This window comes from Mytilus californianus, unplaced genomic scaffold (assembly GCF_021869535.1).
Source record: "Mytilus californianus isolate M0D057914Y unplaced genomic scaffold, xbMytCali1.0.p SCAF_12, whole genome shotgun sequence".
NCBI classification, from domain to species: Eukaryota; Metazoa; Mollusca; class Bivalvia; order Mytilida; family Mytilidae; genus Mytilus; species Mytilus californianus.
In genome coordinates, this window is record NW_026262604.1 from 24,743,879 (window position 1) to 24,766,852 (window position 22,974).

A 22,974-nucleotide genomic window follows, 5' to 3' on the forward strand; every position below is an offset into this window, starting at 1 on the left:
ATTGTTTTTGTTATTCTACTGATTGATACTATAAAGGTGTAGGGTTGAGTTCGAAAAAAGGAGCTGCGATACTGTTAATATAAACAAAGATTGAAAGACTTTATGAAAATGACCCTGATGAGAAATACTTTCATGTGAAATTCATCCTGCGTCTTAAACATTCGATGACTGCATGGTCACCATGACGAAATTAGTATATTATGCCAAATTTCCAGCTTTACAAAAATTATATTGTTGTTCCTTGGCGGCTATAAACGATGTTACAGAAAGAAAATTGGATGGAAAAGTGCATTCAATTTTAAGTTTGCTTCAATTTCATTTGAAAAGCGAATATTTTGACGTTATTTAGACGTCAAAATATTGAAAATTTGTCTAATTTATCTATATTTTGTAAGGTTACACATTTCACTATGCCATGTGCAAGGTTGCCACATAAAGAGCAAGATCTATCTACCTTTCCGGATCACTTGAGTTAACCCCTCGATTTTTGTCGAGTTCCTGTCTTTAGTTCAATCTTTAGTTTTCTATATTGTGTTGTGTAGGCTGTATTTTGTCTTTTCGGCGTTTTTTGCTATGGTCTTGTCGGTTTCTCTTAGACTTGTTATTGTCCATCTGGTATCTTCTGCCTCTCTCTTTTAAATAGTTTTAAATAAACCTTCATTTTTTTCGGCCAAAGAAAAGGGTTTTAATGTTCATACTCCTTTTAAAACTTCTTTTAAACAGATTCAGCCACGCCCATCGACATCTATTGATCGAATATTTTTTTATTGTTCTGTCTCAGTTTTGAAATGAGAAAAACAATTAAAACGAGAAAACTAACGGCCTGATTTATGTACAAAACAATGAACGAAAAACAAATATAATATACAGCAACAAACGACAACCACTGCATTACAGATATCTGACTTGGGACAGGCACATACAGAATGTGGCGAGGTTAAACAAGTTTGCGGGTGCCTAATTTTCCCCTAACATGGGACAGTGGCGTAACATCACACCTATGAACAAGCTATAAAAATCAGCTGAAAAGGGCTTAACATTTTTAAAATTTACTGCCCCTCCATTTTATCTTTTCTTTCTACCTAACTTCTTTTTTTTCTTCTTCGTTTGTCCTTTATGCACTTACCAGCTATATAGCATGTATCAAACAAGTTTTGGTGTTCATTGAATACCTGTACCTGTCACATATACTTAGTTGAAAATACAATGTACGTATCACGTGATTAGGAATAGAAACGTCACCATGTAAGGCATCAATTAATCAATTATTCACAAAAAGACGTTTTGGGGTTTTGGAAAGAATGTATGGCTTTTTCTCTCGGGATTAACACGTTTGTTACAACTCTAACCAAAATTTTTTTCTTCAGTTATAATTTTTTTTCTATCTTAAATTAAACTTATCACCGGGTTTTAACTTACATGAGCAATACGACGGGTGCAACATGTGGAGCAGGATCTGCGTACCTTTCTGGAGCACTTGAGATCACCCCGGCTTTTGGTGGGGTTCGTGTTGCTCAGCCTATTTGTATAATTTTGTTTGTCTTTTCGTCCTTTTTTATTTTTTGCCATGGCGTTGTCAGTTTGTATTTTTAGACTTGTGAGTTTGAGTGTCCCTTTATTGTCTTTCGCCTCTCTTTTTTTCAGGAGAAACATACTATTTTTCCACTTCCCTTCTAAAACAATTATTTTCAAGAAATTTGGAATACTTTATTCACCCCATCCAACAAAAAAAACGACGAATGATACGTGTCTAATGTAAGATTAGAATCTTTAATATTGTATGATGGATAAATAATATGATTCACTGAACAATGACGCATCAATTTAACGAAAAACAAATTAATGTTAGACATTTAATTTTTTTAAAAATGAATAGAAATACGAAACGAACGTTTCACCTTTTCATCGGAACATAATTCAAAGCATTGTTTTAAAAACTTTAGTAAACTTATATAAATCAATTAAATTTATTGGATAATATCCCACGCAATAAATGACCTTTACGACATTTAAAGCATTGAGCGTACCTTAATCAACACATAATTACAAAAAGCGTGAAAACAAAATGTCATGATATACGTTACAACCAATACACTAAATATTCCATTGCTTTTTGTCCAACGAGAAAACAACTCCGGAAACAAAGTGCGTATTACGGATACAATGTATTGAATTTTACCGTGCAGCTGACATCCCTCGTGGAGCCGGTAATCCTCAGAACAAAAGTATATTGCGTTAGTCTACAGATAATACCATTAATATAATTGGTTTGGATAAAAGTAATTTCTTGGACTTTGCAATTAGATAAAGCGAAAGTGTGGAAATTGTATTTATGATCAAAGAAAAGTTTTTGAATATGTAATGATCCACCAAAGCATACTTAAGTGACAGAATTTAAGTTTGAAGTCTTCAAGACAGCTATGGATAGAGTCATGTGTTGCATGGTGTGTTTGATTGTCTTACTTGTAGCCGTCTCGTTAGGAGGTAAGTCAAAGCTGATTAAATATACACAACTATTGTAACGTGATTATACGTGATTTAAAAGTATTTTTGAACATCTAAACTTAAACTCAAAAATGTTCTTGCAAATAACGTTCGTAATAAAAATGGTACTAGTACAGTTAAAATTGTTTATCACTCCGGAGTATCTCTGGGGTCAGCGTTTTTTAATTGGTGCTAATTCGTGAGTTATCTGTACAATGTATTGTGTTAAATAACGTTTGTTTTTTTTGTTTTTTTTTTTTGCTTCTCATTCTTTTTTTTTTTTTGTCTGTATCAGATTTTTTAATAATTTTCTATTTGGTTCACTGTCACTTTATCCTTTCGAAAATCTCTCCCTTTCTCGTTTTACCAATTGTCATGCTTCCCTTTCTTTGAGATATGAATTTTGATTTTCGGTAGGTTTCCTTTCATATTTTCTTGTGCGATAATTTCAAATATGTATATCAGCAGGGTTTAAGAACATTTGTTGTTCGACCTGTTAGTCAAATGCGTTTTGTTAAAATATACTTTTTCACTTTTTTGGTCTTTTGGAAAATGTTGTTTGTGCTGTATTTAGACCTCTCTAACAAGAAATTTGTTTTGCATGCACACGTATAAAAATTGCGGTTTTTATCCAACGTTGTTTTCAATTTAGACTTGTAAATATATATATATATAAATTTTCATCAAAATTCATATAGCTAAAGTAAATGACATAATTTACAATTGAAAATCTCTTACAGTTTATTTTAATATATTTATAGATTTTTTTCTTTAATAACTTAAAAACTAATATTAAGCTAGTTTTGAAATGCCTATAATAATTTGATTATTCATTTTTAAAAACAGATGTTACTATAAAAGTTAAATCACAAAAATACAGAACTCCGAGGAAAATTCAAAACGGAAAGTCCTTAATCAAATGGCAAAATCATAAGCACAAAAAAACATCAAACGAATGGACAACAACTGTCATATTCCTGACTTGGAACAGGCATTTTCTTATGTAGAAATGGTGGATTGAACCTGGTTTTATAGCGCTAAACCTCTCACTTGTATGACAGTCGCATCAAATTCCATTATATTGACAACGATACGTGAATAAAACAAACAGACATAATAGGTAAAAATGTCAAAATAGGGATACAGCAGTCAACACCGTGTCACAATCTTAATCACAACAAAAACAAAAAAATATTTAACAAAGAAGCACATAAATTTACCTTCTTTATTTTGTAGCAAGAAAACGGACACGATGAGGCCCTTTTCTTTTCTTTTTTTTTTTCTTAACCCTGGTCTTATCATATTTTATTATTACACAATTTATATATATACATGTATATATATATATATTAAAATGTTATTGCAATGTATAACGTTTAATGCAGGGTAGAGAATTTTTATAAATCTTTAAGAGAAAATAATTTTGAGGATTGACAATAAAAATAGGAGTATTTTAAAGTGTTCAGTAGAACAACGATGGAAATGTTTCAAACTGGAAGAAGTTAAATATCGTTTCGAATTGAAAGAAGTTAAATATCGTTTCGAGTGTCTTACACTGCTGATAACCTTCCTTTTCACTTTTGTGTGAATTATATTCAATTTGTCGCATGAAATTAATTATAATAATTGTCTCATTGGCAAGCATACCACATATCTTTTGCATGTTCTAGTATTTCATTTGCAAGTGTTGCTAGAGAATACAACTAGAATATTACGTAGCCAAAAGAAAAATAAACAAAAATTTAAATGTCTCAACGGCACATCATTTTTACATTAAATTTTCCCTATATCAAAGTTTACCGTTTTCACTTATAGCATAAATTCTTATTATATTTTTTTTCAAAAGTCTTGTTTCTGTTCACAAGAATCTGATTTTTTCCTTATATACGTTTGACCGCTGACCCTCCGGATTTTGTAATAATCAATTGCAAGATCGAGGAAGTTATGAAAACGTTTAAAAATGTGTTGCATTTTATCACTTTTCCCTTTGAAATACTTGGTTTATATTTTATAATCATCGATCTATTAAGAAAACTGACAATGAATGCTAGATCTGGAAGCTGACAGCTATGCATGTATACAAATGGAACATATGCATTTTTTTTTTCATTTTGTAAATTGTTTTTGATCATAGTACTGATCTGATGATTCTAGCCCTTTTCCCGTTATTTTTACGGTTAAATCTTTGTTTTTATGTTGGTTTGTTAGTGCTGCGTACCGATCTGTTGAGTTAAGCCATTTACAACTGATTTTTACAGTTTGTTCTTATGTTGTGATGTAACACCACTGTCCAAGCTAGGTTAGGGAGAAGGTTGAGCTCTAACAAACATGTTTGACCCCACCACATACTTTATGTGCCTATCCCAAGTCAGGAGCCTTTAGTTCAGTGGTACTTGTTGGTTCATGTCTGTCCTATTTGTTTTTCGTAAATTGTAATGTATACATTAGGCCGTTAATGTTCTCGTTTAAATTGTTTCACATTTTTCATGTATAGGCCTTTTATAGCTGACTATAAGAAATGATTTTGTCTCATTGTTGAAGGCAGTACTGTGACATATACTTGCTTTTATCTTCGTCATTTGAACTTTGGTGGATAGTTGTCTCATTGGCAATCATACCACATCTCCTTATTTTTATATTGTGTTGTTACACAACTGTTCAGGTTAGAAGGAAGGTAGCAAAATTAACGTATGTACCACATTCTCTGTTAATTGCCCGTCCCAAGCCAGGACCTTGTAGTTCAATATTTTTTGTTGCAAACCGCCATAGTCCTTTCTCGTTCAATGTTATTGGCTTAAATTAAGTTTATCTTCTTTTTTTTTGGTTCCGTTTGGTCTTATACGTGTAGCGCATGAAATTATTAAACGTGTAGTTTTCAATTTTTTACATCAGTGGGTCTATACCTCTGCTGGTGGACTATCAGTCCCCGAGGGTATCATCAGCTCAGTAGTCAGTACTTCGGTACTGACATGATTTATAACAAACTTTTCTAAAATTGTCCGTTTATAAATTTTGAAATTATAAAGAAACTAAGGTTTCAACTCCGTCAGGCAAAGTTGACCTTAGATGAATTTGGCTATTTGTTTTAGGTATTTTTGTTATATAGCTCTTCAACTGTTTCGGTACTTATACATCCCTCGGATTTCAAATGTTTGGCATTGAGCGTTCCTGATAAAGGTAAATCCAGAAAAGCGCTTCGGACGCATGAAATTATTAAACGTGTTGTTTTCAATTTTTTCATTAAGTATTCAATATTTTATACATTTTTCGCTTCAAGTGTTTGGGTATGAGTGTTCCTCAATGACGGTAAAGCCATCAAAGCGATTCGGACCTACAACATTAAATGCGTTTTATCTTCATTACAAATCTTTGTTCTTTTGTTTGACATTTCGTTATAACTTTTATAGCTTATCATACGGTATAGATTTTGTTCATCAAAAACGTAAATGTATCTCTGTAGCGTGTAATGTCTTAAAAGCACTTTTCATAATATCGTTGTTTTCTGCGTATTGCTGCGTTTTATCATAAAAAATGAAAACAACACTTTATAAATTTCATGCCTCTGAAGCGTTTTTCTGGATATACCTTCATCAGGAACGCTCAATGCCGAATATTTGAACGCCAAGAATGTATAAGAACTGAAACAGTTGAAGAGCTATATGACCAGAAAGGACCTAAACATAATAACCAAATCCATTTAAGATCAAATTTGCCTGAGGGAGTTTAAAGTATTATGTACAAATCTATCATACTGTATGCACGAATATATTTCGGTGGGTTAAAGGTGAGGGTCTGGATGGGGTTTACTGAATGGAGAATAATGAAAAAAAATAGAGAATAGAAAAAATAGACCAAACAAAAAAAGAAAAGAGAATAAAAGGGTTCTGAAATATATATAAAAAAAGGGAAAATACTTGGCAAAAAAACAAATAATGAATAGAGAAAAATGGCCTGAAAAATTAAAGAACACAGAAATCTAGACCCAAATTTAGACTCCCAAATTAATGATCGTTTACGGTACTGTTTACAACAATTCCCAATGCACAGGCGTACAAATGTACTTTGTTAACGAAGTCTTTATAGCTTTTTGTCATTAGATAAAAATCGTAAAAGAAAAATAGTACATTTTAACGACTTAATTAATTTAAGCAGATATTACCGTTATGATTTTGAAAATAAAATCAATTTGATATGCAATTACAATTTGATATTCAATTATATAAACTATATTTCCGTTTAAGTTTTGTGTTTCAAGTATCAGTTTTGATGTTTGTTTCATTATTATTTTATTATCAAAATGTCAAATACACCTAAATAGATACTTTGTAAATAACATAAAGTTAATCAATTAATTGCTTTATTTGCTGTATAAAACAGATATTAAATACACCCTCGTGTATTACTGACATTCACCGCCATCACAATTAAAATGTATTTTCTTCATTACGATATAACTACACCATATGTTTGAAGAATTTGAACAAAGGTAACAAACAAGAGTATGTTTTCTAATCATTGTCAGAAGAACGTACCTTGTCGACTCATCCTTAGCGAAATATATGACTTCGTCCCCTGAGCGTCGACACTTTTTTTCTTAATTTTAAACATCAAAGCATGGAAAATTAACTGGAAAGCAGTTGGATTACTAAAGACCGAGACAATAATGCAAATAGTACAGACTTATTGAAGTCATGAAATTGTTACTGTGTTGTCAACTACTTTTCAGTTAACAACGTTTCGAAAAACAAATGTCAAATGACAGGAGTATGTATGAAAGTACCGCTTTACAATCCTTTGGAATGGAAAATAATTTATTATAAATGTTTCAAATAACACCATTTTAGAGTTCAGATATTCATTAAACATAAGTATTTCAGGAATCATCATTAAACAAACAAAAATTAGAGTATTATATTTAACTTAAAACGGCCAAAATAGACTCATTATCTGATCGATCTTGTCAATATTAAGAAATGAGACGAGACCTTACATAAAACAATATTCCATGTCTAACATTATACGTTCTTGCCATTTATAAAAGAATCTTGGCCATGCAGGATATTGCTCTTGTTTTACTTGTTATGATGCTAAAGCAAATCAAACGTCGCTTAAACTGAACACGGAAAATGACATGTTCTTAAATATCTGTAAATTTGCACAACAATACAAGGTAACCAAATAGCCGGGTGCGGGATTTTCTCGCTGTGTTGAAGACCCATTGGTGGCCTTCGGCTGTTTTCTGCTCTTTGGTCGGGTTGTTATCTCTTTGACACATTCCACATTTCAATTCTCAATTTCATTGTACATTTATATCTTGAAATTGGAAGAGCTGAAAGATATAATATTTATAGTGTAAAAATATGTAATGTAATTCTTTGGAACAACGTCAAAAATGCTCTTTCTATTGGGGATATCGTGTTACTCTAACTGGTAAATTAGAACTAACGATACCATGCACAACGTCTGTTGTATGTAAAATAGCCAGTTAGGTCTAATATGTGTGAATTTAAACATGTTTACGACACCACAGTGCCATCAAAAACGACATTTCAGCAGTATACAATGTCCATCTAATATCTTCGTATACGTTTATCACTGAGATTTACGTAATATTGAAAGTTACAAATTAAGAAGGCAAGAATTTCTACAATATTTTTAAAATTTCAGGGACAAAATAATGGCGCTTATCATACCTTCTTCTTAACAGAGAAATTAAGTAGCTCCAAGTTGTGTCCTCAGGACAAAAGTATATCGACGAACTGAAGAAGGGTTTCATTGTGTCCGATAGAGCCCTTTATAGGGTTCATACAGATAAAGAGCTACATCTACAGCGTTTTACTTTATAAAAACCAAATCTCTTTATCTGTACGAGACCAACAGGTCTCCGAAGAATCTAATTTGTAGTAAAGGAACTATAAATGTCTCACTTAGCAACGCTTTGGAACAAAATTAACTTATCTTTTGGTATTTAATGATTTTTTTTAAATTTCAGAATTACACTAGATTTTGTCTTCTTACTCTAAATGAATAAAATGAGATTAGACAGCAACCCAGCCACTAAAATAATCAAACGGTTTTACAAGCATAGATTATATACATGCACATGCAGATCTACCATTGAAGGGCTAAATTGTATATGTAACAGTACACATTTCAAACCATATGTTGGTATGTATCTATAATGTGATCAAATGTTCGGAAAAACACACAGGCACTTGTCTCTGAAAATAATTTCCTATATACCTTAATACAACACAAGGTACCTAACTCTTAATTTTGAGAAATAACACCCGGTTGCGAACTTCCGTCATATTTCGATTCCGCGGTTGTCTATCCCACTGAAACTTATTATGTCGTAAATCTACCTTAAATTATCTACAAAATGGTGTATAACAAGCCTATTTCTGTTGTCGGAATCATTCGTAACAGTCCTTACAAGATGGTAATCCGTAAATTGTTTCGACTTCTCACAGCCAAATGGTAATGATAATCTCTGTGAGTTATTAATTATATATACAAATACAAATATTTTATTTTATTTTATATATCTCGATTTCAATCTTCTTGCTAAAAAAACGTTTTGGGGTTATCTTAATCGTATATATATATATAAAATCCAGAGAGAGTCGAAATTGCATTGATTGAATCGAAAAATTTGAGTTTAAAAATAGAAAATTGTATTTCATTTGAATCTAATTTCAAATGTTACTCGCTTGAAAACCACTGACAAATTATTCAAACAAGGATACATCTGTTCAGTTTCTCTAGCTGTGTCGCGCACATGTTGTCCAGTGTGTACCAGAATATAGTCGATCTCTGTGATATTTCATGTGCCAATACATGATATGTCACTGCATCGATACTTTCATAAAATTGCTTGTATAAACGACCATTTATCTATTACGTAAACTATTTACTCAATTCTTTTTGCTCTTCTACTGATTTTTTTTTGTAATTATGACGTTTACTAATTATATGTTCATTTTATATCATATATTAAAGATATGAATGAATAAATAAATAAATGAGGACCATCGAAGTACAATTCTGGATATCCCAATTTCTACTAGTAGATAAAGGAATTCTGATTTGTACTGGATTTCATAAGTACATGTATAAATCAGAATTCCAATTTCTACTATTTCAATTTGAACTGGGAAGATTTTAGATCCTGCTGAATTCCGATTTGTACTGTAATAATACATGAGGATGCGGATGAGGGGTTTATAGAATAGAGAATAATGACCAAAAACTATAAAGAATAGAGAAAAGGGTTGTCGTTTGTTTCTGTGTAACATATTTGTTTTTCGTTCATTATTTTATACATAAATTAGGCCGTTAGTTTTGTCATTTAAATTGCTTTACAATTGTCATTTCGGGGCCTTTTACAGTGGACTATGGAGTATGGGTTTTAGCTCATTGTTGAAGGCAGTACGGTGACCTATAGTTGTTTATTTCTGTGTCATTTGGTCTCTTGCGGAGAGTTGTCTCATTTTGAATCATACCAAATCTTCTTATTTTTATATTTACAAATATATAAAGAATAGAAAATAATGAGGTGCTAAAATATAAAGAATGGGGAAAAATGGCCTAAAAATCAAAGAAATGAAAGACCCCCATCCAGACACACATTCATTGCAGATCTAACATTGCTGAGCTAAATTTTAGACAATTAAAGTATGTGTTACGTTTGTTTTTGATGAAAGCCCTTTAAAACAATGGGTTTTCAGATGGAGTGTAATCTGTAATAGAGTCTAACCTGCCTTAACGGTTACCTCATTTAATAATAATACATAATTTAATTCGTTTCAGCGGTCACCTGTCCTACGTGGTCAGCGGCAACCTAATTTTTGCAAGAAATCATCATTTCAACTTTTTTCAACGGTTATTTTAATGTTTTAACTAACAATATAATCATGACGAACAATATCAATTCAAATGTAGATTAAGCTGACGAGGAAATGTCTCGGTATGTCACCCAGTAAGTCGAGTGGTCTAAGGCGTTAGACATAGGTCAGGTTGTATTACCGTCGTTATATCTTACATTTATGTAATACCTATAATAATAAGGTCTTTCAACTTTTCTGTGGAAAGACCTATTGTATTTGTTCTGATTATTCTTTTTTTCTTCCGCCAAATTTTGTTATCGCGTAAAATTTTTGTTTCGCAATATGTCGCTAAGATATTTCGTATATTGTATCATACAGTTTATGCGCTTTTTATTTTTACCCATTCTAAGCCAAACAATTTTCTTTGTAAGAATTGTCCCCCTAATTACTGTTTATGAAGTGTGTGCATATCCTTCGTAACAAAAAAAGATATCGACAAAATTCTTTTTCTAAATTGTTCGTTACGTCCTCAGGATTTTTTTGCTGATTTGGATCGAAGCGATTCGATGAAATTTTAAAGGAGTTATCTACATTTACCAAATAAATTTGTCGGTATGTTTTTGTAACTCATAAACCGTTAACCGTATAACCCTGGAATCATTTTATTTGAGATCCCTAGGTCCTAACTTAGAAAATGAGGTCAAGGTCAAAGGTCATGACAAGGTCAAGTTCTCAATTTTGACTTTTCCTTGTTTTTGCATTTTCTCAAACACTTTTAAAGATAATTATATATGAAACAACAAGTGCAAAATGTTTGCTTTATTGTATTAAAGATATGTTACATTTGGTCTGAAACAATCTAATGGCATCTTATAGGAGTAAGTGCCCTGAAATATCAATTATAAGGTTAATTGATTATTACTTCAACTTGGTTCATTATAAAGCCATATGACCTTTTACAAAAGGTTGGATGACATATGACCTTGAAAAATGACAACCGGAAGTGACTTTGAGAAAACCGGAAGTAGCCATTTTTGCACTTTCTTCATGGAAAAGTACTCGGAATCCATATATTTTGTAATTTTAATGCATCAACTTATCACTGAAGACTAGAAATGACTTTCGATAAACCGGAAGTGGCCAATTATTTCCTGGTTCACAAGCAAAAGTATATAGAAAGTATATATTTTTGGAATCGGTGTGAAAAAACTATTATATGAGACCGGAAGTGACATTTACTTCACCGGAAGTAGCTAATTATCTCCCTTATTTCACTCAGAAGTATATACAAACCACTTATTTATCGCATCAGTATGAAGAAACTGATGATAAGATGCCAATTTTAACTTTGAGTAAACACGAACTAGCTTCTTTTCAATAAATTTAAAAACTGCTGTGGAAAGACCTTCAATATTTTCTCTGAACAATTGGTTTTTAATTATCATAATCTTCTTTATAATTTCTGTATTTTTTTCATTTTTTCTATCTTTCTTTCTTTCTTTCTTTTTCTTTCATTTTCCACCACACAATTTTTAATTATTACATACTCGCCATTAAATTTAATACTAGTAAGCAGATTATGAAATAATAGTTACATCAAGGCCAGGTGTAATGACAGTAGACATATTCATATGGATATGATATATTCTCGAATAATTCAATCCTTCTCCGTGTCAGATTATCTCTCTCTCTCTCTCTCTCTCTCTCTCTCTCTCTCTCTCTCTCTCTCTCTCTCTCTCTCTCTCTCTCTCTCTCTCTCATAATCTTGCCATCGCAAACTAGAGCAGATGAATATAACGACTAAAGCATGGCTTTTTAAGGAAGATATCGAGAAAAACGTGTCTAAAAACGATAAAAACCTAGACACAGTTCGAAAAAGACATTTGAAAGCGTAAAAAAATACATATTGTGTAATATTATCTGTCTGTAAACAAGAATTTACATAAATAGGTGTTTTGTCGGATAGAGATTTTGATACCAATATTATATACTAGTATAGTATAATACATTTGTATCGTATTCATGTTCCCAGATGTATTGTATGTAGTAAGTGGTAATAAGTTAATAGTATTTTTTTTACAGCAGACGTCAATTTTGATAATTAAAATAATATTTTTCCACATTTTATTTTCCACAATAAAGCTGTAATTATGTCTGACAAGTTATAAAACATATAGGTCAATGTTAACTCATGGTAACAGATAGGTCAATGTTAACTCATGGTAACAGATAGGTCAATGTTAACTCAGGGTAACAGTTACAGTGAAAACACAACGTGTAAACCCAGCAAGTCCGCTCGAGACCAAAAGTTCGAGAAGCAAAATACTTATAATCTTTATGAGTGTTAAGTTGCAAAGGACCTTAAGACTCCAGTCAAAATTTAAAATTCAACTTTGCTTGTTAGTTAAAACATTGTTGTAATACTAATACATAGCTTATAAACTAATAATTTGCGATTAAAACATATCATATATAACAAATATACAAGAGAATTGACTAGTGTACGGGTGATACCGGTACCCGAGTGGAACGTACAAAATGTACCGGGAACCAGTAGTAGTCCCTTTGCTACCGAAGTGATATAGATCATACTTATTCCTGAAACAAAATTTTGACCATGCTTCTTGAAAGATAACATCAACGTGATTTCCTAAAAAATAACAAAGTACAACTGAGTTTTTTTCTGTCATTTGCCGGTTAACACCATTAGGAAACTTAATCGTGACCCGAAATTCCCGAGAAATCTTCCCAACTCTCCATACATTATAAACTCTGTAAAATGTTTTTCAGCATATCATTTTACAAAATTTCAAATGTATAATACCTCAAATCTCAATAGCCCATCAAGAGAATTTGGTTCTACGTGTATGGTGTGGGTTTTGCATATTGTTGAAGGCTGAACTGTGACTTCAACATCATATCTCATCAGAAATCATTCCACATCTTTTTAGTTTTATATCTATCATAAAATCGAATTATTACAGTTACATATCTAATTAAATAGATTCATTTGTAATAATTTAATAAATTAAATGCATCGAGGTTTGTGTTTGATCAATAACTTTCTCTTTAAAATACAAAAAAGCGTGTCAATTATTTTATATGGATTGTATATATATTTAAAAAAAAAACGACCATAATATAATTATTTATATAAAAACGTTCTAAAAAAAGCAATGGATACAAAGATGGTTGGATGAATTCGTGTTTAACGTCCGGTAGAATATGTTACATGTATATCCAGACAGGAACATGATGATGATGAAATGATTATGTATTAGACAAACATGCTTACTGTGTATGAATTGATATTCCAGTCTGAGATACGTGATTTTTTATTAGTTGTTATTGGCTTTGAACTTTTGAATTAGCTGTCAGCAACTGCGAGTACTCTCAGATCTATGCTTTGTGTTTTTTGTGTTGGATGTATAAATACTCTGCCATGTCCGTTCTGTGGTTTTGTTAGATGTATTTCTGCTTTGTATCGATCTGGTGAGTTAAGCCCTTTTCAACTGATTTTTATAGTTTGTTTATATGTTGTACTGTTACACCAATGCCCCAGGTTAGGGGAGGGTTGGGGCCTTCAAATATGTTTAACCCTACCACATTATGTAGTTCAGTGGTTGTCGTTGGTTTATGTCTGTCATATTTGTTTTTGAAATTTTCGTAAATTGTTTTGTAATAAATTAGACCGTTAGTTTTCTCTATTGAATTGTTTCATATTTTTCATGTCGGGGCCTTTTAGAGTCGACTATACGGTATGGGTTTTCTCATTGTTGAAGGCCGTACGGTTGCCTTTAATTGCTAAAATCCACTTCATTCGAACTTTGGTGGATAGTTGTCTCATTGCAATCAAAACACATCTCCTTATTTTTATATTAGCCATGCAATTTGATAAGGTAACAGTCCACAGAATGACATGCCATCCTACCAGGAGATTTTATTGTGATTCCGAACCAATCAATCATTAATGCCGCATGCTTCGAGCAGAAGTAGAACATATACATTTTTAGGTTTATGGTATATATGACCCGGTCAGATATCGAATCAACGACCTCATCCACTCGAGGCGACCCCTAGGCGGTACGAATAAAAGACGATATATTGTAAACGTCAATGAGACAGCAACATAACAAAACAGGAATCTAAATAAAAAATACAGTTAAAAAACTGCCCTCAATAATTTTATTTTTTTATTTATTTATTTATTTATTTATTCATTCATTCATTCATTCATTCATTCATTCATTCATTCATTCATTCATTCATTCATTCATTCATTCATTCATTTATTCATTCATTCATTCATTCATTCATTCATTCATTCATTCATTCATTCATTCATTCATTCATTTAATTATTTGTTTATTTATTTTACTTTCATTTTCCACCACACAATTTTCAATTATTATATACTCACCTATATATTTAGTCTAATAAACACACATATATTTTGAAATTATAGTTGTAGACATATTTATTTAGATATAATTCTGTCTAGCATTTGGAAACTCGAATAATTTTATCCCTCTCCATGTCCGATTATCAATCTCCCTTGTAATCTTTCCATCGTAGACTAGAGTAGAGGAATGTAACGACTGAATTGTGGCCTTTTTTAGGAAGATATCGTGAAAAACTTGTATAAAAAACGATAGAGATCAAGACACAGTTCGAAAGAGTCATCTGAGAGCCAAAAAATTACATATTGTGTAATCTTTTCCGTCTAGAAACAAGAATTACAAAAAATAGGCGTTTGTCTGATGGAGAAAATTGATACCAATATTATATACAGTATCATACATCTGTATCGTATTCATGTTCCCAAATGTATTGTATGTAGTAAGTGTTAATAAGACAATAGTATGTTTTACAGCAGACGTCAATATTTATAATCAAAATAATATTTTTATACATTTTATTTTCCACAACAAAGCTGTAATTATGTCTAACAAATCATAAAACAGATAGGTCAATGTAAACTGATGGTAACAGTTTCCGTGTAAGCGCAACGTGTAAACCCCATTAAGTCCGCTCGAGACCAAAAGTTCGAGAAGCAAAATACTAATAACCTTTGTGTGTGATAAACTGAAAAGAACCTAAACAAATCGGTCAACACATCTAAAGTAAACTTTGCTTATTACCGATAGTTCAGTCATTGATACAAATACATAGCTTAAAGACTAATAGTTAACGATTAAAATATACAATGCAAATTTACAAAACTATTGCTGTTCCACGGCAGGTACCCGAGTAGAACGTACACAATGTACAGGGCACCAGTAGCAGTCCCTTTGTTGTCGAAGGAATATATATACATATTCCAGAAACAAAATGTTTACTATGGTTCTTTACTGAGGATTCTATGTTACTTTCCTGTTTAAACCAGTAGAAAAGCTAATCTTGGCCCGAATTTCCTATGGTAATCTTCCAAACTTTCCAAACATCATAAAACTATGAAATATCCGTAGTATCTTTTTGCAAAATTTTAAATTATTTGCAAATTCTCAAAAGTCCAATCTCATAAACTTACAGGAGAATTGGTCTACGTATACGGTATTTGTTTTGCTCATTGACGAAGACCTGACTGTGAACAATAGCTGCTTACATCCACATCATTTCGACTGGTGGATAATTGTGTCATTGGCAATCATTCCACATCGCCTTAGTTTTATATCTATCATAGTATCAAATTATTAAAGTTACATATCTAATGCATTGGTTCAATAATTTTCTCAACATTTTAAAAACGAGAAACTCGTTTCATATGACTTTAAGGACATTGTTAAAAAATAAACAGAAAGGTAATTGCAAACATACTTAAACGTTGTTTTAAATTAAATAATAGGGAGCTGTAGCTGTGGTAATGTAGTCGTTTTTGATTAATTAAAGTTATTTTTTCGCTGCTTTATATACTAACAAATAAGAAACTTGAGGTTAATTGTTAAAAATAGCAACAAATTACTGCTAGGATAATTCAATTTTAACCAAACATGCACAGTCTAATTAATCTTCAAACATTACTTTTTGAATTTATGTCTGTGTATACACGTAACGTTGTATCCGCACAATTTTCATTATTTACCGTGTTTCATTTCAAATTTATCTTTACTTCTTACGTAAATTAAACGTTGAAATGATCGATAACATAAATGACGGACACGTAGAATCGCAGGTTAAACCGGCGTCCGGATTTGAAATTGAACATTGGTTTTGCTGTTTCCTAGTTAATGACGCATACTTTAAGAGTAAGATGTAGACTCGGAGTCCGAATGATGTGTCCGGATAGCCGGATAGCCTTAGTGTGACATGTATCCCAACGAACTGTTTAACATGTATACAAAGAACTTAAAAATCCGACCTAGCGTATCTATCAAGTACAAAGAAGGGTTCATATGTATGTCACATCAACAAGTTATAATCATATACTCATGTAATATCTGACACTGGACGTTAAACCCCAAGCCATTCATCAATCCAATTTCTGATTTCTAATTATGTAAAGTTTATCTATTAATGTGATGTAGGTGTGACCCGTGAAAGAGGTACAGTCCTAAGTTTAACTCCGGTTGTATTTTAGTTGATTTTAGGAAGTAATACAATTTTTCCTGTTTATTGATATTTAATTCCCCGATAAAACTTCGCTCAACATACCTGTAACATGTAGATTATAGATCTTCCTTTGCCATTCACTCTGTCACACACATTATATTTCTCTCTATCACCAATGCATTCATTCAACGAGGCACCCATTCTCTCTCTCTCTCTCTCTCTCTCTCTCTCTCTCTCTCTCTCTCTCTCTCTCTCACACCCTACAGACACAAACATGCACCTTGGTTCTTTTCACATTTAATCATTCATGGATACAATAACTGTTTACTTACAGTCGTCACTGAAAATTACTTTAAAATAAAATTGAGAATGGAAATTGGGAATATGTCAAAGAGACAACAACCCGACCAAAGAGCAGACAACAGCCGAAGGCCACCAATGGGTCTTCAATGCAGCGAGAAAATCCCGCACCCGGATGTGGTCCTCAGCTGGCCCCTAAATAAAATTGTGTGCTTGTTCAGTGAAAATGGACGTCACACTAAACTCCAAAACATATAAATGAACTAAAATTAAAAAACATACTAGACTAACAAAGGCCAGAGGCATGTTTGTATGCCTGTGTGTTTCTGTCTTCATTTATAATTTGATTATTTGCTTTCTTTTACAATAATTTTGGGAATCTTTTCACGATAAATGTTTTACATGATAAATTAATTAGTAGATCTCTGAAAAAGACAGCAATTAAAAGAGCAACCATTTTCTTTATACGGGGTAAAGGATTGTTTGTTTCTGATTGAGGGTGTCACTTAGATAACTTAAACTGAATAGTTGCTAATTTTCTGCTAAGCACACGACATTGAAGATTATAAGACAAAAGACATGTCGGAACGCAGTTATTATATAGTGTCCGGGTTTGGTGACTCGTCGTTCAATGAAATACCACTTTGTGAGCTAGCACGTAAAAAAATCATGCTTAGCATGTCCGCCTAGAACAAAGTACGTTTTATTTTCATTTGCACATTTTAACATGTTACTGTCACAAAAGTGCATCATACGTGCAACATTTGCCGCTAGGCGTTAAACAAACAACAATCTATCAAAACATATGATTTGAGTCATCAAACTTGTATAGCAGGGACGGATTAATAATATTAAATAAATGAACCTACATATGTCAACTATCTTAGGGAGCTACCATTTGATTTTTATTGGGGTGGGGGCTAGGATGAAAAAAAAAATTGTTTTGCATTTTTTTTAAGTTGTAATCTCTGTTCTGCTTTTTATTTTTCACTCTATTCGGTCCTGCCTTTTTTTATTAGTTTATCCTGACTTTTTTACATAAATTGTCATCCTGCCTTTTTTTGCCAAGTCGCTCATCCTGCCTTTTTTTACTCAAAACTCCTGTCCTGCCTTTTTTTTGAAATTTCATCCTAGCCCCCCCCCCCCCTAAAAATCAAATGGTAGCTCCCTTACATGTAATTACGTGCGAGAAACGCATAAGGTTCACAACGGAAACAGGAATTGCCGATACGTGAGGGTCTGGATGAGGATTACAGAAAAGAGAAAAATGAATCAATACTACAGAAAGATGGGCCATAAAATAAAGAAGAGTCTTAGAGAAAAATAGACCAAAAATATAAAGAAAGAGAAAAATGGATGAAAAATTGAAGAATTGAGGAACCCACCATCTAAACCCTTATACATACCAGTAGAAGTACCTGATTTTATCCTGGTTTGAGTAGGATTTTTGCTACACAAGGGTTGCTTGGTTTTGGTATTTTGTAAATGTTTCGCTTACATTTTTTTCTTCTAACAATGATAATCGACAATTGTTTTAAAATGTCCGTCCTTACAATTATCCTTTTCATATCGAATATTTTATTTTACAATTTTAGATACAAGAAATTACGTATCCGTGCCGAAGTTGAACTTCAGATCATTACAGAATTTATTGATGTCATCCTTGTCCGACGACGACGCAAACGACAACGAGTATATGGATGCAGACGACAATTACCAAAGCAACAGTGTACGTCAAACGTCAGAGGAATTATATAAATATGCAAAGCGAGGAATAGGACAGTGCATTTTTAATTGTTTAAAACGTCCAGGACAAATGAACTTCATACAATGTAAATCAATGTGCCACAAAAGATGGTAAGATATAATTTGTAAAATGTTATTTTAATTGTATATGAGGGTTTGGAGGGGGTTTACAGAATAGAGAAGAATGGGCAAAACGTGCAGAATGAAGGGCTAAATAAATAAAGGAAAGAGAAAAATAGGCCAACAAAAAATAAAGAAAAGAATATAAAGGGGTGTTAAAATGTAATGAATGGAGAACAATGGGCAACAAAAATAAAGAATAGAGAAGACGGCCTAAAAAAATTAAAGAATTACAATACAGAAATGAAGGACCTACCATCCAGACCCTCGTAAATGCTCAAGGGTAAAACAAAAATTATATGTAATCCATTTGTTAACTCCGAAAACAGGAAATTAATGAAACGTAAGGTGTTTATTACCCCCGGTTTATTACCCCCGGGTTATTACCTCATTTATATTATGATATTTCCTTAACAGGTGATATAATAAATAATATTAATCTTAATAGAAATCTAATGAAAACTTTAACATTGTCCTTAACGCCTAATGGTGATTTTGCATAATTACTCCCAGGGGGAAAAAAATATCAGCAAATAACCTTAATTGTTGAATGGTCGATTTACTGTTGTCTTTTTTTTGCTATATTTTAAAGCTTTCAATATATTTAATGAACAAAACAAAATAAAAAATAAGGAGATGGTATGATAAGAGCAATTAGTTTGGCCTTTAAATTGTAAAAATAGTACAATTTTACAAATGTTTCGAAATTGTGTTAATTTTGTCATGTAAAAATGTTTAAACAGAATAATTTGGACACATCAGTGAAGAAATGACACATGATATGGTGTCAAAATGTTTACATGATTTGCATATCTACTATGTTTAACACTTGAATGTGATAGACCCGTATATATTTTCCCTTGGTTTACACTTCGATAGACCATATTGTCGACACTCTTATCGTTATCTACATGCATGTAATCACTATGACGATTTTCACTATCAAAACTAAATGTAAAAATAAGGAGATGTGGTATAATTACCAATGACACAACTATTCACCAAAGACCAAAAGACGAGGAGGTAAACAAATATGCGTCAACGTACATGTACGACCTTCGACAATGAGCAAAATCCGTCACGGCCGTAATCAATAAAAAAAAACCTGAACGACAAAAGGTGAAAATGGTCATTTTTTCACATAGTTATTGGGCAAATTAGAAATGATACAAAGGCCTTATGCTTAAAGATGTTTTACCAACATTAACATCCTCGAATAAAACTACTTGTAGCAAACTATCTTTTAATTTTCAAATTCAAGGGGCCAAATATGGGTTTTGTCATACCTTTTCCTTAAACCCACCCAGTTAAAATTTCAATATTTTTCTGAGTTTTGAAAACATTTTTGGTATCTTGAAAATAAAATCTATTTTTTTCTGATTTTTTTAATTATCATTTTCCCTCATGTCAAAGGCATTATGTGTTTTTTGCTTCCCATATTTTCAACTTTTTCCTTAATATGTGTTACGCCTCAGGTTTTTTCTAGGTTATGCAGTGAATATCAAAATGTGACATCGATGTCAACAAGTCAAAATAAAAGATTCTGCACTTTGCCGCGTTCATAGCAAACAAAAACATAAAACAAATTATTTTATGAGTTTTATTATTGACTTATTAATAATACAACTATATTTACGTTTCATATTAATTTCAGTGCACTCGACACGTGTTTCTTGAATGACTTTCATCATGCGTAAGCCGACATGAAAGATTTCAAAGTTTAAGTACAACAAATATCAGAAAGGTTCTAGCCAGAATAGAAAAACTTCTGCATTCAAGCTGCAATCCTAGTTTGGTTAATACATAATATATTTTTTTGTTATCTGAACCGTTACAAGTTAAATGCCATATATTCGGCAGCTACAATGTAGCTTTCATGTTACTCCCCCGTTTAAAAATATTAAAAATGTTATTGAATAGGAAGATTGGCATATATGTTTGTACGATTGTTGAAATGTAGATAAATAAAACCTAGAAATTGATAAATTACATAGCTCGTCATTACATTCGCTTCGACTCGAAAAGTTAGACCTAGCACTTGAAAAAGGTTCATAATTACTTAATCTTTCTTGTTTTCTTTCAGATGGAAGGACCAAACCTTGAAAGTCATAGACAATTGAAAGCTGTATTTTAAAATCTTACAATTTTATCCATGGAATAAAAAGACAAAACCACGTCACAATATCATTTAAGTAGAGCCACACATGTATATCCAGCACGGTTTACTACATTTTTCCTGGTGTTCTTAATAAATATTTTTTTCGGGATAAATTTTATTTCTCCTTTATAGTTGTAAAAAATATAAAGAAAAAAGAGGTTATTTTTTTTACAATTTGACGAGTGATCAGTGTCTAATATGTTATGGTTTTGTTATGTTATTTGGTTGCTGGTGCATTGACTTTGATCCACATCTCCTCATACATGTATTTATATGGGTTTAAAGATGACTTGTTCATAACAAATATATATAACCTTTATGGCATGTTTTCCACATGAGTTTGTGACATTATTGGAATGTTTGTACTACATGTGACAGGAGCAATACGACGGGTGCCACATGTGAAGCAGGATCTGCTTACTCTTCTGGAACACCCGATATTACCCACGGGTTTTGGTGGAGTTCATGTTGCGCAGTCTTAGGTTTCCTACATTGTATGTTGTGTTTTGTCTTTTTGTCGTTGTCCGTATTTTGCCATGACATTTTCGACTGATGAATTTGACTATTCTTTGGTATCTTCTGCTTCTCTTTTATTATTTGTTTCCATTTACGTCCAGTAGGAAATATTTCATGGCTATTCAGGAAAAGACAAAAAAAAAACTAAATTAATTCAATAGGTTGGTTCTTAGAAGTGGATTGCCTAGGGTGAAGCGTGAGGTATTTAAAGGGTCACTGGAAAGAGGAGACTAAAAAAATTCATGCATGATAGGACACGAATTTTGCATAAGAATATTCCACCTACGATACTCTAAAGAGCTGTTGCAAGGTTTCTTAATAGATGCAAAGAGTATAGCAAGGAGACTTTGTACACGCGGCATCTGATTTAACATTCCAATTCCCACTGGAACTTGCTGCGTACATGTAAACTCCACTAGGACATTCTTATTTGCCATGGGTTTATGCCGGATCATAGAGAAGTCCAGTGATAACCATATGTCTTTACCCCAATCAAGCGTACGGGTTCTGTGATATTGGTATGACCAAACAAAAAGTTCATTTTTTTAAAGAAGTAGTCTCATGAAAAATCGTCCATTATCGAACTTTTTTTATATGAGAGTCTGGATGGGTGTCCTTTATTTCTTTTCTTTAGATTTTTTAGGTAATCTTTCTCTAGTTTTTATTTTATTTCCCCTTTTATTCTCTATTCGTTTTCCTTCTTTTTCTTTTATTCTCTATTATTTAACTGTATCTTAGCACCCCATTTTTCTCTATTCTTTATTTTTTGGCACATTTTTCTGTGCTCCGGCTTGGTCCACTATTTATTTATTGTCAACTAGTATTCTGTACACCCCATTCAGATATTCTTATATACATTTAAGGTGTACAAGTTAATCTTACAAAACAATTACAAAAATGACACATAGAAACCAACATTTGGAACACATTGGCAGATTTAACAATCTAGGGTAGCGAAATCTGACGAGGTTTACCGATTGTTGTAGACAAAGTGTCAATAAGATATGTCAAGTTCTAAATCGAACCTTCTATTTCTAGTTGTGACACCAGATTTTCTAAATAAAACACATAAAGATAAAACTAAAAAAAGGCACTGATGAAATTGTACCTGGGACAGGCAAATTAATATTTGGTGTTGTTGAATTAGTTTTAGGAGATCTCAACGCTTCCCCTTTAAATCTCAACCAGTTGAATGATAAAACGGTACATAGAACGAAAAAAAAAAAAACTGTGCAGAAAAATCACTGTACTGTAATGATTTGATTTTTGGTG

The 22,974-nt window shown here is 32.2% G+C and overlaps 1 long non-coding RNA gene across 1 annotated transcript; it reads left to right on the top strand.

Moving 5' to 3' along the window:
• Nucleotides 1–2,016: 2,016 nt before the first annotated feature.
• LOC127721595 (uncharacterized) lies at nt 2,017–21,299 on the top strand. The gene is made up of 3 exons (XR_007991329.1): nt 2,017–2,484; nt 18,758–19,019; nt 21,112–21,299. It is a non-coding gene; the product is annotated as an uncharacterized LOC127721595 (long non-coding RNA).
• Nucleotides 21,300–22,974: the final 1,675 nt, after the last annotated feature.